The following is a 9,742-nucleotide window of genomic DNA, read 5'->3' as shown; positions in this document are numbered from 1 at the left end:
CATCCTTGATAACACTAGATGGAATAAGAGGGCTATCACCTCATCCTCCTGACTACAGATGTGGAACGAGAGGCTGCAGAAAATATCTGACAGCGGAAAAACAGATGTTTCAGCAGTCGACTCCTTCCTACCAGGGGCTGATGAACCGTGGCAAAAGGGGTGAGGTCTCAATGGCCTATGTACCAGTGTCAGATGCTCCAAGAAACTAATGAAGAGCGTGTGTGCGCGTGCGTGTTGGGGGTGGGGGTGGAGGGGCTAGACCATTTGGTTCAAGCATCCGTGACTGCAGCACAGAGCCTCAGCTTATGCAACACCTGCTGCGATGCCCGCTGCTTGAACGCACACGTATAACAAAAGACCTTGCAAAGTACAATAAACGAGCACGAGCATGTAGAATAAAATGGTCAAATGTGGTGGAGAGACATGCAAAGGCCTAATTCTCTGGATGACCCCTGTTCCCGTTTTTGAAAGGCCATCATCACCTACTTGCATGACGGGATTCTGGTCTCTGAAGCCTTGATGGCAGGAAGCATCTTGCTGTAGCTTAAACCAAATAAAGCAGCAGGTTTGAAGACACCCGCCTGTCCTCACACTTTCATCTGTCAGCAGCTCTCAATGGGCTACATTTAGATGGCTCCCCGCTCAGCCCATGGATGCTATGCTGAGGGACCCAAGTCATCACTTAACTCATCAAGACATCGAGCCTTGTATAGGAGTGTTGTGGTGAGTCACACCTCATTAGGATTAAACTCAAAGTAAATTCTCCAGGGTCACAAATGAAACCTGTGGTTGAACTAGTTATGGCACCAGTTCCCCCATAGTTGGGCTGGGGACCCGTAATGGCACTTGACTATGTCTAGAACCCTACCCTACCTTCCCCCATTTGCAAGCACCAAACTCAGAGCTATCCTGGGAAGATGCTCCAAAGTCCTCTCGAGCCTTCTCTCATGGTTTCTGGAGACCAAGGTCTAGAGGACAGATGGATGGTGAGGGGGGCTGGGGGGTGACCAGTGTATTTCCTGGTACATGCAAACTGGAGTAAGCAGAGAGGTGCACTTATGAGCAGTGCTGCTAGGCCACACCGCAGGGTAGATATACCCTGAGTTTCTTGCTCTCTGAAATAAGAGCAACAACCTCCACCAAGCTTAAAAGAGGCTTTGAATTGCTTTTCTTGTTCATATTAGCTTTTCATATTAATACCCTGCCTGAAAATGAGATTGTAATTCTCCTTAACCAGCGACTAGGTGGATGATGCAAGTGGTTTGCAAATAAAACAATTAATAGTCGTCATAGTGTTTGCATAAAAGGCATGATTAGAAGTGCAAAGGAGGATTAGTGACAAAAATAAATGCGAGAACAATAGACATAGAAAACACCAGTCTGCATTAATCAGAAGAATAATGACCCTGGGACAATGCCCAGGTGACATAAAAATGATGTTATAATGAGGGAATGGTAAATAAGAAGTTCAACCCTTGTTAGATTCAAATGCCTATATCCCAGTCCAACTCCACCCCTGTAATTCCAGGATGAGTGGCTAGAAAACTATATACCATATTTTCTCACCTACTCACAAATCTTTTCCCACAAAAGCCAGTTGCTGGAAATTGGTGTGTGCGCATGTATATGAGGAAATATGGTAAGACCATCTTCTGCCATTCACTGAGCAAAAGCTAAAAAAGTAAAATCCAAGTGTGATCCACAGGGAGAAGAGCAATGAACCAGCTCTGCTAGACCCTCACCACTGCTACAAGGAACAATCTTTTTTTCTTTATTCTGCCTTTCAAAAACAAGGTGCATATCGTATTTGAGAGCACACGGCATATGCAAAATATGGTATATTTATTATTCTAAAACCCCCTGGTTATTTTTCCATCAAGTTTGAAATATCCACAAAATGTTTTTGCTAAAATAGTGAATTTCTTTTTTTTAAAAGGCTGTAGCAGCTAGTTCAAAGCTAAGGCCAGAATGGGCAGCTATCCACATCGAAGGCCATGCTCCCCACCACGTCACTCAAAGAGCAGATTTCAGGATTCACTCATCTGGGGAGCTTCCAGCAACTGGGGACTGAGATCTCACAAAACTTTGGTCCAGACCTGAAGCCAAGCTGTGCCAAAAATTGATCCCGACATGAATCATACTGCTACTTGCTACAGCCCTTAAACTCAGCCCCTCTAAATAACCTCAGCTTTAAAATTTCCATTCTCACACATTTTGGTCCCTCTTTATTTTAGTGTTTTCTTTGATTAGTATTTGTATGAATATTTGCAAACAAAAAAAAAAAAAAGAAAAGAAAAAAGAAAGGAACAGAAGATCCACGATGTACATGGCAATTTGCAGAACACCAGTTTCTCCCCATTTGTTTGAAGCAAGGCAGAACTTATAGGTAAATTCACACTTTGTCCGAGATGGGTCATTTTCCCCCAGTCTCCTAGAGAAGTTAGCAAGCTCCTATTGCGAATAGGTTCCTTCAAATGTTTTACTGCTAAGAGATTTAAAACAAGAGGGGAAAAGCATCCTCTCCCACTGAGGCCAGTTGCATACTCAGAACTTCAGAGGACCGGACCACCCAGAGATGGACATGGATTCCCTCCACATGATGCCACATCCACGGCAAAAGTTATCCTTCTCCCTGGAGAATTAGGTGGAAGAGAGAGCTGAGACTGAGCCTGGGGGGAGCACAGATGCATAAAATCCCTTTCCTACACTTCATGGAGATTTCCTGGGGAAGCCGTCTGCGCTGCCTTTCCTAGGGAGCCTTCCACGTGCTCAGAAACCTCCACTGAGCTGGGCTGTCCTTGGTGGGGACAGATGGCAGGACAAGGAGCAATGGGCTCAAGTCGCAGCAAGGGAAATTTAAGCTGGATATTAGGAAAAACTTCCTGATGGGGAGGGTAGTAAAGCACTGGAACAGACTAGCAAAAAGCTTGTGGAGACTCCATCCTTGCATGGTTTTTAAGACTCAAGTAGACAAAGCCCTGGCAGGGATGATGAAGTTGGGGCTGGTCCTGCTTGGAGCAGGGGGTCGGACTAGATGCAACCTCCTGAGCTCCCTCCTACCCTCCTTGTCTGTGATTCTATAAGAGAAAGCCCAGGGCCAGCCTTGTTGGGGGTAGTTTTCCTAGCATGGCTCTACCAAATAGTCTCACAGACCCATTGCAGGATAACAATCATAAGGACATCTCTTTTATCACTGCTTTTTCCACTTGCTCACAATGCTGTGTTTGGAAAGAGAAGTGTTGGGAAGAATCTGGTGCTTGGTCTTCTAGACCAGTGGGTCTCAACCAGTCCCATGGTGGGACGCAAAGGTCATGTAGGTGAGACTTCAACTCATTGCCCGATCGAAAAAAATCAAAGTTGTTTGCACAATTATAGCAATAAGTGTAAAAAACACACTTCTTGGAAAAAGTGGGATTTTGTTTTTATCATGGCAGGACTAGGGTTTTTTGACAAAATGGTTGGTGGGACTTCAGGAGCACAAGGTTGAGAACCGCTGTTCTATGTGATGCCCTAGATTCAGGCTCAAAATTATGAGCGACTGGCTTCAGGTTTAGTCTGAAGTACCTTCCAACATCCTGGAGTGTTTGCAGAGGTTAAAGCTGAAGTACCCTAGAGATGTGATTTGTTTCATTGGCTCTAGTGGGCACCGAGGGAAATCTTTGATTGCCCCTTTTAATTTTTGCTTTTTGACAGATGCAAAAAAAGGTCTCTCTCCTGCCTGGCATACATCATTTCAGCATTGGATAGGATAACAGCGATTTCAGAGAGAGTTTATTCTCCCATTAGCTAGATGGTGGGAACCCTGTAGCAGCATTTGATTCACTTTCAGCCCTGTTTCCTTTGCTCCCAAGTCAACATTAATCTTAATTATGCCTCAGCTAACAAGCCTCTAAGAGTTTATTAAACAGGCTTTCATGCTTCTTAATTGAAACTCGCCACAATGCTTCTCGTCGCGTCTTCTGGAGTCTTGCACGCTTCCTTGACAAATAGCTACATGGGCTGCAGGGTTTTTTTTGGTTGTGCTGTAGCTGCACTGATCTTAGCAAGCCTTTCAAGAAAAGCTCTGGACAGATATGGTTGTGACACACAAAACACTTCAGGTTGCAGCAAGGGAGGTTTAGGTTGGATATTAGGAAGAGCTCTCTCACTAGGAGGGTAATGAAGGCTACCCAGACAGGTGGTGGAGTCTCCATCCTCGGAGGTTAAGACCTGGCCAGATAAAAACTTGGCTGGGATGATGTAGTTGGGGCTGCTCCTGCTTTGAGCAGGAGGATGGACTAGATTCCCTGCCAACCCGAATTTTCTGCGATTACAAGTCACACAGTAAAACGGGTGCCTAGTTTGGGAGGGCTTGAAAACGCATGGAAGCTGCGGACTCACACGTAGACCAGGAGACTGGAATTTGGGATCTCTGAGCTTTGATATGAAGGGGCTTTGTGCTACACTTTGAGTTTCAGAAGTGGATCAGAGCCTTAGAGAACACAGCTGTATGAAAGGACACACAGTAATTCAAGGACTGCTGTTTCCTGAGCTCAATTTGAAGCCGTAACATCTCTCACAAAGAAAGGGATCATTTTGTGTGGTGCTAGGTCTAAGGAGGTCCTTGCAAGCTGCCGTGTAATGGCAGACTCTCTCCTATAAATATAGCTATTACACCTGGTGTAGCTTACCCGTAATTATACCCAGTGTTACCAAGTTAGTGCTTGAAAGATTAATTACCCTGTAACGCGCCGTGTTTAGATTGGGCAGGCGAGCGCCGGCGTAGAAGTCACTGCAGCGCGGCGGCATGAAGGCAGCTCTCACCAAGCTTTGAGAGTCAGAAGCAGGATTGCTCATTTGAGCCTCATCACAAATAAAACTGGTGCACCCCTACAAGCAGCATCTGCTGCGGCAGGTTTGCGCTGCACTTTAATCTTCAGCATCCCATTCCCATTTGCCACATGTTCCTTTATTTCTGTGGAAGATGGACATTATGCCCGGCCTCAGTTCACCACTTTCATGACCCCAGCTCACTTCCTTACGGGCAACCTTCTTGCCCATGCCCTGCTCCATGCCAGCTCTTCTTTGTCATTTCAGTCCCCTTTTATTGCACTCTTCCTTCACCCCCCCCCCCATCTCCTGCCTCTTGCTCCTTTTTTTTTTTTCCCCTTTTTTTTTTTTAAACCTTCCCTCCTTTTTGCATTCACTGGGAGGCATCTTATCAAGGCATCTTGAACAAAACAGAAAAAAAATGGGAGCTGCTTCTCTTTCTAGGATCAGCTCACGAGTCAGCCTGTGCAAGAATTGGCAGAGCAGGTCAATGTAAGCGGGCAGTGTCTTGGGTCCATTTTCTGGAGCGCAGGACACGGAGGCAGACCACAGCTGCATGCTTCACGTTGCAGGATCAGGGCCTCGTAGCGCTCCGATGGTTTCAGGCCTGCATGTTAACATTTTCATGGATAATATTGTAATGCATCATCTTTAATTAGCAAATTTGGGAATGCTTTTAATGCATCAATTACCATAGAAGACAGCCGAATGACCTTTCAAGCAAACAACTGTCTGGAGCATTGAGTTTCATAATGAATGTGTGTCCCTGGCACGGGGGTGGGGAGGGGGGCACAGCATAATAATGCAGCTGTAGTTCTTTTATGTAAAAAAGTCTTGTATATTAGATAAAAATGTTGTGTAGGCTGATGGTTTGTCTCCTTCACCCAGGGAGCATCCAGCACACAGCTAGGCCCATTCGGGCATCAGTTGTTGTCAGTGCTGGCAACATTTAGCAAGCCCCCAAATAAAACAGTGCAAAATAGGTGCACTTTGTTGAAAGCCTCCATGCTCCTGACAGTTGTTCCCCAATGCTTCCTATAAAGCAGCCATTTAAAACACCCCTGCCTCCTACATATACCCTTTCAGATGATCATCAGGCAACTGGTCTCTTCCCAGCTGGGTCTAATGGTCCCTTGCTGACTAGATCCAGACACCTGTTGTTAACAGGCTTTCAGCCTCAGAAGAGGGGTGACTTGGTTCAGATTTGCTGGTTCCTAAAGGGAGTGATTCTAGAAACTACCAGGCCTTAAGGATGCTAAATGCAAAGGGACAGTGGCCTGGAGAACACCTTTGATCCCTTCTGTGGATTATCCCAGATCAATGGCTTGAGACTTCATTGCATTTTCTTGAGTCCTATATTTGCACACCTTTTCTTAGTTCTCCCTCAATCTTCCTCGCCTGTCAATCAGCTGCTCAGGTGAATGCCACAAAGCAGATGGAGCTGAAAGCCTGGACTTTATCTTAAAGTCCTTCACAAAAACCTCCTCAAACCATCCCTTCCCATCCAAATGCTTTCACTATTTTTTTCTGTGCCAGTTTTAGCTCTGTTTAAAGCACAGGATGTATTCTTAACCAAAAACTCAGTCTTCCATCAACATTGCCCTCCCACCCCAACATTTAATTCAAAGCGAATGGTAGTGTTGAAGTGATGTTGTAGCCACGATGGTCCAGGAAATAAGTAAGAAGCAAACGTTTCTGTGAGTGACATCTTTTATTGGACCAACGGCATGGCTGGAAGAGACTTAGACAAGCGTTCAAGTACCATGGCACCCTCCATGGCTCTCTGCAAGAGAAGCAGACAGAGCAGAAAACTAACAGATGGAAGAAAAGCTTGTATAAAACCCCATAGATGAGTGCTTAAAACTGATTTAAAATGCTCATTAGGTTGCGAATATGTTTTATGCGATTACAAGACATTTCCGCCATTTCTAATAGCATCCTTTTCTAATGGTGTTATTTATGGAATAAACATATCCTGAAAGCAACTCCGGAATAGAGCAGGTCAACATTTTCCAAAATGTATAAAAATACACACACACACACACACAGTGTAAATATATAAAAAAAAATATATAAATAAAAATTACATTTTGGAAAATGTTGACCTGCTCTATTCCGGAGTTGCTTTCAGAATATGTTTATTCCATAAATAACCCCATTAGACAAGGATGCTATTAGAAATGGCAGAAATGTCTTGTAATTGCATTAAAAAAATCTTCACAATCTAATGAGCATGTTTAACCAGCTTTAAGCGCTCAACTGCTTTAACCAGCTAGCAAGACTTTACTGAGGTTTTGTTTTGCAGTGGCAGCATCCAAGAGCCCTTGTCTTTGACTTGAATTCCCTTTCTCGAGATGCTGTGCAAAATAATAAAAGATGATCCCTGCCCACACAAGCCGACAACCTAAATAGGAGATGACAGGTAGAATCACACAGACTAGAGAGCACAAGGAAACAATGGGCAGAGCCGGACAGCACAACAGACGATGGTCTCAGCACGCCAGCTGCCTATCCATTTGTCAAATGTTGCTTTTCCATTAATGACACAAGAGGAAAAACATCTTCAATGTCAGAAGGAGCAAAGGGAAAAGGCTTCTTAAAAAACCCAACCCTCATGCTTGTTATGTAGAAGGTGAATTTTCCAGCTTTTTTGGCTCAGTCATAGTGGTTATATATTTTTTCCTCATCGGATGTTGCCTTCTAATGTCATTTTTCTCACGCTCTGAAGGTGGCTTATTCATTATTCCACAGGCGACTTGCACAAGAGCTGAACAACCTAGGCCATGTATAAATAGGCAGCCCTGGAGACAGGCACCCTGGAATTACATGTTGCCAAGGACCTTTGAGTCTGGATGCTATGGAGATGAGATTTCCAGGCTCCCAGCATGCAGGTACCTTGTTAGGTGAGTTGCCAAGCATCGAAGGCCTGAACTGAGGACCCAGACCGGACAGTTCCTATACCCCAACAGGCATCATACAGATGAGCCAAGTAGATGAATGAGAAGAAATGAGGTTCCATCAAAATCCCGTCCAAATCAACCCTGCAAAACCTTACCATTTGTCAAAAGCAAAAAACAAAAAGCTGCTTTATTGATTTCTACCCCCTGCATAGCCAGCCCTTTTCCAAAGCTAGAAAATGTATAAAAAGAGCCTGGTATCTATTATTTTAAATATCTAATGGCTTTTAAAGATGATTGCTAGATGCAAGGGACAGATTTGTACCAGGATGGATCATGATAAAATTAAAGTTTGCCACTACAGTTTTCCTTCTGAATTCCTAGCCAACTAGTCCTTCCAGGGAACTGATTGAGATCCCTGGAGGTTCCCTTAGGGTTATTTGGCAGTGCGTGTGCATGTATCCATGTACAGCCAGCATCATAATAGTCCGGAACTGGGCTTCCTAATCCTCCGTCCTTTTGCTCTGGGGAAGTAAAGACTGCTTCACTGATTAAAACATGTGTGTGTGTGTGTGTGTGTGTGTGTGTGTGTGTGTGTGTGTGTGTCAAAAGGGGCCATGCCCAGTAACCAACCAACCTTCGTGAAATTTACAGAAAGTGTTGGAATAATGCAATTTTCCTATTCAACTTGTGCATAATGAATATTCATCCATGTAGATCACTTGCTAAACGAAGAGCTTTGTAGTTGCCAGATAATGAGAGACTTGCTAAGGTATATTGTAGGAGAAAAAGTAAAGGAAGAACTGAGACAAAGGGTCCATTTCCTTTGCAAATGTAGCATTAGTTGCTTTATTCAACCAAAACATGCAAATGGAATTTCAGAAGAGAACAAATTTGCCCACATGCCAAACAGAAGCAACATCTGGAGAAAGCCGCAATCCCAGGCTTCACCTTCCAGCTGTGTATCTCAATACTTTTAATCAACATAAGTTTATTAAAGTGAGTAATGTTCCTGTATGGTGAGTATTTTTGCTGGGCTTTATTTTTTTTTGCTCCTTATACAACAAAACCAGTGTGAACAAGCCACCTGGGTACAGCCAGATCCTAAATAAGTGTGACCTTGTCTACACAGCAAATTCACTTTGATATATGACAGCATCCTCATGTGCACACAGCCCTGGGTGCATCTACACATGAGTATTTACTGTGCAGTAACCAAAATTACTGCACAGTATGGGTGTGCATCTACAAGTGCATGCCTGTACTGTGCAGTAAATACGGTGACTTACACTGACTTGAGCATGAATTGGATACTCACATCATGCAGGTATCAAATTTACGCCCAATTAGTTACTGCGCAGTAATGCACATGTAGACGCCTTACTGTGCAGTAACACTGTTTGTGGACTGATTTGAGACTACTTTTAGTCCCAAGTCAGTCCACACACAGCATTAATGCTCTTTAACACCTGCATGTGTAGAATCCAGCCTACTCCCACTTACTGCACTTTAAACTTTCTGCTCTGTAGATTTAAGCACCTATAAACGTGCCCCATGTAGCCTATGTCCTAATTATCTGCACACTAGTTTCTGGGGGATTCAAACAGAGAACACGGTGCATACCACTAGCAGCCTCCCAAACTATTTAAAAGGATGCTACCTTCTCCTGACACGCTACAATCGTTTCCATTGTACAGGTGGAACAAGTGACCTACGGAGTGAGCAAATGAGCCTCCAGCTCCCACAGAGGAGTGGAGGGTGCCCTCATCCAGCCCTGGTGGCTAGGGCTCTCTCTGGAGGATGTGGAAAAAGATGTCCGTTTAAGTTCCTTTCAGGCTACAACCCAAGTCTCCTGTTTCCTGGGCTAGTACTTCAAATCCTAGCATATAAAATGCAGACGTGGTTTAAAAAAAAAAAAAAAGAGAGTGGTACATTTGTTCAACCAAAGGTGGAGGTGCCCGTTTCTGGCCCTAGCTCTCAGCTTCCATTTGAAGAGCACTGGCCTCCCACCAGACTGGCACTTCTGACCACAACAT

The sequence above is a fragment of the Crocodylus siamensis genome, chromosome 12 (assembly GCF_052110815.1).
Source record: "Crocodylus siamensis isolate JL-2025a chromosome 12, ASM5211081v1, whole genome shotgun sequence".
NCBI lineage: Eukaryota > Metazoa > Chordata > Crocodylia > Crocodylidae > Crocodylus > Crocodylus siamensis.
Note: the sequence above shows the minus strand (reverse complement) of the source record.